This window comes from Mustela nigripes, chromosome 8 (genome assembly GCF_022355385.1).
Source record: "Mustela nigripes isolate SB6536 chromosome 8, MUSNIG.SB6536, whole genome shotgun sequence".
Taxonomy (NCBI): Eukaryota; Metazoa; Chordata; class Mammalia; order Carnivora; family Mustelidae; genus Mustela; species Mustela nigripes.
In genome coordinates, this window is record NC_081564.1 from 41616887 (window position 1) to 41624883 (window position 7997).

The 7997-nt window shown below is 45.6% G+C and overlaps 1 long non-coding RNA gene across 1 annotated transcript; it reads right to left on the bottom strand.

Moving 5' to 3' along the window:
* Positions 1–2765: 2765 nt before the first annotated feature.
* LOC132023907 (uncharacterized) lies at positions 2766–7165 on the bottom strand. Its single transcript, XR_009406090.1, has 3 exons — positions 7070–7165; positions 4095–4169; positions 2766–2926 (listed from the first exon to the last, which is right to left on the bottom strand). It is a non-coding gene; the product is annotated as an uncharacterized LOC132023907 (long non-coding RNA).
* Between the last annotated feature and the right edge of the window lie 832 nt (positions 7166–7997).

Below are 7997 nucleotides of genomic sequence, written 5' to 3' on the forward strand. Positions count from 1 at the left end.
TGGTCATAACAATTCATGGGGAAGGTGTGTATAATGAGGCTGCAGACAGAGGCTAGAGGCAGGGCATGCCTAACCCAATGGGCCACATAAAGAATTTTTATCTGGGTGCCTGGGTGGCTCAGTGGGTTAAGCCGCTGCCTTTGGCTCAGGTCATGATCTCAGGGTCCTGGGATCATATCCCGCATCGGGCTCTCTGCTCAGCAGGGAGCCTGCTTCCTCCTCTCTCTCTGCCTTCCTCTCTGCCTACTTGTGATCTCTCTCTGTCGAATAAATAAATAAAATCTTTAAAAAAAAAAAAAAAGAATTTTTATCTTACTCTATGCAGCATGGAACCCAATGGAAGATTTTCAATTGTTAAAGACTATTGCCAGCCTGGATGGTATCTTTGGACAGTTTTTTTAAAGGGAGCTCTTCTGGCACAAAAGTAGAGGCAGAGCAGATTTAAGCACCTTTATTCACCTCTGCTGGGCACCCTCCTATAGCGCATACCCTGTATAAATATTCATGGTGGCCCTGGACAAGTCACTTGACTTCAAAGGGCTTCTGTTACAGTGGGAGCAGACAGACAATGACCAAGTAAACACAAGATAAGTAGAGAGGATGATATGATCAAGAAAAACTGAAGAAAGACTTCTGTAGATAGGACGGTCAGGGACCATCAGGAGACATTATCTGCAGAGAGAGTAAATGAGCTGAGACATCAAGTATAAGAAGGAGCCAACTGCGAAATAAGCTATGGTTAAGAACGTTGCAGCAGGGTGCCTGGGTGGCTCAGTGGGTTAAAGCCTCTGCCTTCGGCTCAGGTCGTGATCTCAGGGTCCTGGAATCGAGCCCCGCATTGGGCTCTCTGCTCAGCAGGGAGCCTGCTTCCCTCTCTCTCTCTCTCTCTGCCTGCCTCTCTGCCTACTTGTAATGTCTGTCTGTCAAATAAATAAAATCTTTAAAAAAAAAAAAAAGAGGACAGCAAAAGAGGACAGCATGGACAGTGGCCTTGAGGCAGCACCAAGTAGGACATACCCAGATGGGAAGAACAGCAAGTAGGTGGGTGTGTCTGGAGCGCCACACTCGAGGAGGAGAGCAGGAAGCAGTGAGGCTGGAGGTGGTGAGGTTCCTGCCTGTAGGTCTCTGGGCTTGATAAGATATGACCACAATCAGCAATAACATAGTATACATTCAACATTTTAGTAAGGGGCTAAATCTCATATTAAAGGTTCTTTCCGTAATTAACGAAGACTGAAAAGTTAAGGCTGAGAGACCTGTGGGATTTTAGTTACAGGGAGTGACAGTGCACACGGTGACTTCACATGGATCAGCACAGAAGCAGTCATCAAACCCCAGGGTGGAAATGATACGTCCTGAGGAAGGCGAGGAAAATGTGGACAGAGTCTTCAAGCACAGGGGACTTTAAGAGGCTTGAATGAAGGGGTGACTGGGTCGTTCAGTTGGTGAAGAGTCTGTCTTTGGCTCACGTCATGATCTCCTGGTCCTGGGATCAAGAACCCACATTGGGTTCCCTGCTCAGTGGGAAATCTGCTTCTCCCTCTCACTCTGCCCCTCCCCCTCTGCCCCTTCCCCCACTCATGCTCACTCTCTCTAATAAAAAGTAAAATCTTAAAAATAAAAGAGGCCCGATGAAGAAGCAGCACTGTAACATCAGAGGGTAAGAGCTTAGCCTCAGAAGGCAGATGACACTGGGTTTCTGCATGTTATTCAGGGAGTTAATTAACTCTCTGAGTCTTGAGATCCTCATATAAAATGGGAATTAAAAACACCTACCTTATATAAGGTTGTTCTGAATATTCAAGGAGATAATATATGCAAACTGTTATAGGGCCTGGCACTGAGGAGGGCCTCAATGAATGGCATGCATCTCTCTCTCTCTCTCTCTCTCTGTCTCACACACACACACACACACACACACACACACAGCATAAGCCTGAATAGGAAACTAAGAAGGAGTTTCTCAAGAGGAAGGAGCATCTGGGAGAGTGGTGTCACCAAAGCCGGTTGAGGAGAGAGCTAAGAAATGAAGGCAGTCAGAGGTACTAAATGCCACAGAGAGGGCAAGAGGGACCAGAAGACAATCCACTGAATCTGGCTGTGGTCACTCCCACAGAGCAGTTTCAGTAGCACGGTTGAGTTGGAAACCTCATTACTATCATCTGAGGAATTATTATAAGATGTGGGACTGGAGATATCTCAACCCTGCTCTGTTAAGAGGGTTGGCTCAGACCAGAAGAGGAGGCTGAAGACAGTAACCAAAGCAGAGAATAAGGTCAAGTTTGATTCTTTGTCTGAAGATGTTGGTCATCTATGTATGCATAGTGATATACTCTGGAGGAGAAGCTGGACATACAGAAGATGATGATAGTGGATGTACACGGAGGAGGTCAGCGGTCCTAGGATCCAGGACATGAGTGAGAGCACTTACTTCTGCTGTGAAATGAATGAGTATAAATGATGTAGACTTTGGGGGTTGGAAGTCGAGAGTTTAGATTTCTCACAGTGTGCTGGAAGTTAGATTTGAGACCAAGGGCAAGGAGTTGAAGGGCAGGAGTACAGGATTGACTTACAGAATTATTAAAGTAGGTGACTGGTTTGGTACTTGCCTATAATACATTTTGGATACTATAATTTTAAATCTACAAATTTCTTCATAGAGGAAATGAAATAACCCAAAATTATATTAAGGAACACATTTTCTTTAAAGATTTATTTATTTATTTGACACACAGAGAGAGAGAGAGCACAAGCAGGGGAAAAAGGCAGAGGGAGAGGGAGAAATAGGCTCTCTGCAATGTGGAGCTCAATTCCAGGGCCCTGGGATCATGACCTGAGCCAGAGGCAGATACTGAACTGAGCCACCCAGATCCGCCTCCAATACAGTTTTGAAGCCAGCTCTTTGGAGGGAAAAACTTAAGCTTTGCTGTTAAAAAAAGAAAAAAAAAAGTGAGGTTAAACTTAAAGTATGTGCAATCCGAAACCAGAGGCATGGATCTCATTACTTGAGAGTTCAAGGACGCGCACAATGACAGACATATTCCCTCCCATTTCTACTCTCTTATCAGTTTATTGTATCTGTTTCCTGACAACCTTCATGTCAGACACGCTTTCTGCCCATGGGTAGGAAATTCATAATCCAAGTCCATTCCCAGAAACTATTGTCCCAACAACCCTTCTGAATCAATAGCTGGCTCTCCATTATGACTCATCAGTCATTTTAAAAATCCTTCAGAGACCAGCGAGGCTGTTGTGGCTCATTGCAGAGTGACCCTGACTTCATTTCAGCTCAACAGGTACGGTGACATAAACAACAAACACAGAGCAGTTTTGCAACTCTACTGGGAAACTTGGGAGATGGGCCTGAATACAATGATGGAGTTATTTTCAAGGTCACTGTTTCAATCAAGAAAAATTTAATCGAAGTAAGCAGACTCTGAGTAAGGTTTGGCTCATGTTATTGGTCTTCTTTCTCCAACAGGCTGAGCAAGCCATAAATTATTCACGTGTGTTGATGAGTTATTCTGGTCGCTGTGATGAGATTCTGGCCACTGTGCCATGACCAGCTCATCCTCAATTTATCCTAACAAGAGAGCACTCCTACCCGGATAGGGCTCCCTGTCCCTGGAGAGATTTTTCTGTACGTAAATAAAAGTCCATGGAGAAAGTGGTGTGGGTCCCTGGGTCTGAAGTCTGGCCAGAGCATGCGGACAGCACTATCCATTTCTACCACAAGGTAGCGTCCGCAACCTCCGCAGGCGCTATGAGCCGGAATGACTGAATCCCGGCCTTCACCAGCCAGAACGAGGGGATGTTAGAGCAGAAAGGGTCACTGAGTGCAGCCTGTCATTTTGCAAATGACAAAACTGAGACCCAAGGAAGGTAAATGACCCAGCCCAAACCACACGACTATTTTCACAAGGGCATGATCAAGGTCCATGTCTCCACACTGTCAATCCCAAATTCATTCCACCAAAGGGCCAAGGTTTTCAAACCAAAACAAACAAGCAAACAACAAAAACACATTTTTTTCTAAGAAAATTTTACCCCCCAAAAATTTATTTCTTCTAGCCTTCCACACCCTTCCCTCTTACTTGTCTAGACAAATGGCAGTAGAGTCGCTCTGACCTCCTCCTCAGAGTGATGTAGGCTGGTGGGGCTCCGAGGACCTGGGGACCAGCAAAGAGGGTATTCTTGGCTTTGTGCAAGATGGAAACCAAACACATGCAGAGAGGAAATGAGAGTAGACTTTATTGAAGATGTAGAGAGAGAACAGATAAAGCCAGAGCACCTGGAAAACTCAAAGGAAAAGGAGAGAGAGTCTCCTCTTTGCTTGAGGTCTGGGGTTTTTACTGAGTATTGTGGTCCAGTGTGCATGTCCTCTCAGGCATCCAGGAACTGGTGAAAACAAGGACAAGTGCTCAGGTGTCCTCCACAACTCACTTGTGTCCTGGAGCCAGGGGTCCTGCCGTCAAGGTGTCTGCAGTCAGTGGTCTTGGATGAACGTACATAACAACCCCCCCAGTGGCTTCTTAGACGTTATCTATTATGCTGGAACACTCCAAAGACATCTTTAAGTCCTTATCCCTTACAAGGAGGACACACATTATTTGTGTATGAGGCGTGTGTAAAGCATGGTTGCAGGTCCTAGCAGGAAAATGAGCAAAACAAGCAGTCCTTCATGGGGTCCCTTCAGTTTCCTTATCTTAAGAAGAGTTTGAAAATGATTGATGGGGTGGAATAAACTTAGAAGTCCTAAAACGTGCTTTCCTTATGGAATTTCTCTCTCAAACCCGAAGTTCCTCCCCTACCGCATCTCCACCGGCTTCGCAGGCACAAGCAGCTTCCTCTGGAACCTCTGCAGGGTGCAGGCACCGGAAGTCCTTCCAGATCCCGGATCCCACAGCCCCTCCTGGTTTGGGGGTGAACCCCCAACCACAGTCTGGGCGGTGCCTGTGGTTCTTGGCCCCGCCTCCTGCCCCTCCTTTGCTAATGCCCCGCCTTCGATGCTTCCTGATGCTGAATTCCGCCAAGAAAGTCAAACGAATACTCAACTATTCTGCCACAGGTCAATGGTTTCCAGCTTAGGGTACGCCACCATCACTGACCCCACAACTTCCCTTTTCAGCTGAGGTTGGTTTCTTTTCCATTCGCCTGAGAGGCGGGTGGTCGTCAAGCCCAACCTTCACCTCCACATCTGTGAATGAATCTGTGTCCTCACTGTGCGCCACGCCCTGTCCGAAGACCCTTCACCACAGTTCTACCCGGCAGGAAATAGTACTTGAAATCCCCATTTTACAGATGAGAAATCTGAGGCACGGAGATCACAGGCCGGGGAAATGGCGGAGGCAGAATTTGAGTGTGTGTTCTCATCTCCCCTCGTGTGGTCTCCACTTAGAAAACAGAAACTCTCAGGGGTGGGTCCCTCCATGCCCTCCCCCCACCTCCCAGCCCACCTCTTCACTAACCTGTATTTCCACCTGTCCTTGAATCCTTCCCTTCCTACCCATAATTTTGATCCCAATTTCCCTCGGTGTCCCGGAAGATTCTGCCAGTTATTTTTCCTGTATCCCTCTACCGAAAGTATTCCATGGAAGCTTCTGGTAAAACCTTATTTGCCAAACCCATGGCTGCTCCAGAGTCCTCTCCCTGCTCAGCCCCCCGGGAAGCCCTTTTTCTCTGTCAGCCAGTCCCCTGACCTGGAGCCTTGCCCCCTTTAGTTTAAGTGACACTGCCCTCCCCTGACCTTCTACTTCTACAGCAGATGTTCTCACTTGTTTTGTTGTTGTTATTGTTGTTGTTGTTTGTTTGTTTGTTTCAGTGCAGATGCTGAACTCCTCCTCAGACCACACAACTCAGAACTCCTGGCTCAGAAGTTCAGGCATTTGTCATTTCTCAAAGCATCTCAGGTGAACCACTGTTCCCAATAAGCCAGACACAACAGGTAAATATGCAATGGTTCCACTTATAAAAAGTACCCAGGTGTCACATTCATGGAGACGAAAAGAAGAACAGGGGTTACCGGGAACTGTTTGTTCCACCTGAAATGCCCCTACCTGCTTTCCTACTTGACTAATTCCTACTCATGCCGTGGGCTCAGCTCCGGGCTTGCGTTGGGCTAAGTGGAAACAACGCAGTCTTCTCTCCCTTGGAAACGTCATTTGTTCTGCAGCTGCAGCTCTTGCCTACATATTATTCATCCCCAAATCTACCTCCAGCCCTGGCAGTGCTCCTGAATTTTGACGCAAATTCATGTTTTCCATGGGCTGTCTTCCACAATAATACTTCTTTCCTCAGGCACCTTGTCCAAAACTCAAGTTCTCATTTTCCTCCTTTCCACCCTGCTTTTCCTCCTGTGTTTTCTATTTCAAAAACTAGCATCAGGGATGCCTGAGTGGCTCAGTCGGTTAAGCATCTGCCTTCAGCTCAGATTGTGATCCCGGGTCCTGGCATCGAGCCCTACATCAGGCTCCCTGCTCAGCAGTGATTCTGTTTTTCCCTCTGCCCCTCACCCTGCTTGTGCTCTCTCATGCTCTCTCTCCCTCAAATAAATAGATAAAATCTTTTAAAAACAAACAAACTAGCGTCAGTATGTATTGTGCATTTCAAATAGTACTGTACTCAGTAGCTATTATTATATGAACATTCATAATATAATTAGGAATAGAATTATGACAAAGACTTTAGAAAACATGGTGAAGCTGGTGGTTAAATGCCTGTCACTCTATAGCATCTTTATATAAGATAACTTCAACAAAATCAGTCTCTTAAGGATCGAGATAGAAAAAAGTTTAGAAGTTTAATGGCGTAACGTGTTTATACTGGAGGCCATGTATGTGGTTAACTATTCCCAGAGCACCATTAGTTACAGTGTAGAAAACCTCCTTTGAAAAGTGGAGATTTGGGGCACCTGGCTGGCTCAGCTGGAGGAGCGTGCAACTCTCAATCTTGGGACTGTGAGTTTGAGCCCCACCTGGGGTCGGGCTGGGGCAGGTTACGTTCTGGTCAGTAGAAAGTAGGGTGACATGTCACTTCCAGGCTGGAGCACATCAAAGTCAGTGTAACTCACCTTCTCCTGTCCTGGTGACTTTAGCAGGTAAGAAAGTGACAGAATCACAGGAAGAAGGAATTCTGCATCCCCGAAGTCCAACACACTGACAGTCCTGGCCAGCCTGCACTGGACCTTTGGTGAGAAAAAATTTTTCTTCGTTTTTTGAGCCACTGAGATTTGGGGGTTTGTTACCATAGCATAGCCCCCTGATACGGGCTATTATAGCAGGACGACTACAGTTGATAAAACCGGAATCATTATTAGCATCCCTTCTCATTGCCAGGGTTGGTTTTACCTGTGACCACTTTTTTAATTAATTATTTTTATTAACATGTAATGTATTATTTGCTGCAGGGGTACAGGTCTGTGAATTGTCAGTCTTACACATTCCTGTGACCAATTTTTAAAAATTCCAAAGTAGCCCTGCATTAAATACTATGAAACACTAGAGGGCACAATTGAGTTTTAGAAATTTTTGGTCACTGTGGTAAACGAAGCAAGGCATGCAATCTTGTAGAAATGAAACAATGCAACAGAAAAATGAGTGGTGAAAACCATTAGCTTTTGAAACAGTTGTCTTCTTTGTAAACCTGTTAGCTACATTTCACCATTGGAGATCATTTAATTAAAAGTGAATTTGCAATACTTTAATTTTAATACAAAACCAATAAATCCCCCAAACACACACAGCATGTACAATTACAAATGTGAATACTGACCTTGAAAAACTAGTGGGAGTGTTCTCAGGGCAAGAGAGGAGTTCGTCTCCCATCTGTATTTCTTTTTTTCTTCAGATATGCCTGTCTACCAGTGATGACCGTTAGGCCATGGAATCCATACATTTTCTAACCTGGTCACTTGAGAAAGCTGAAGTTTCGAAGGCCCAGTTATTATAAGAGGTGACCAGATGTTCCAAACATCAAGCTGTGACAGGAAGCTCCCCACC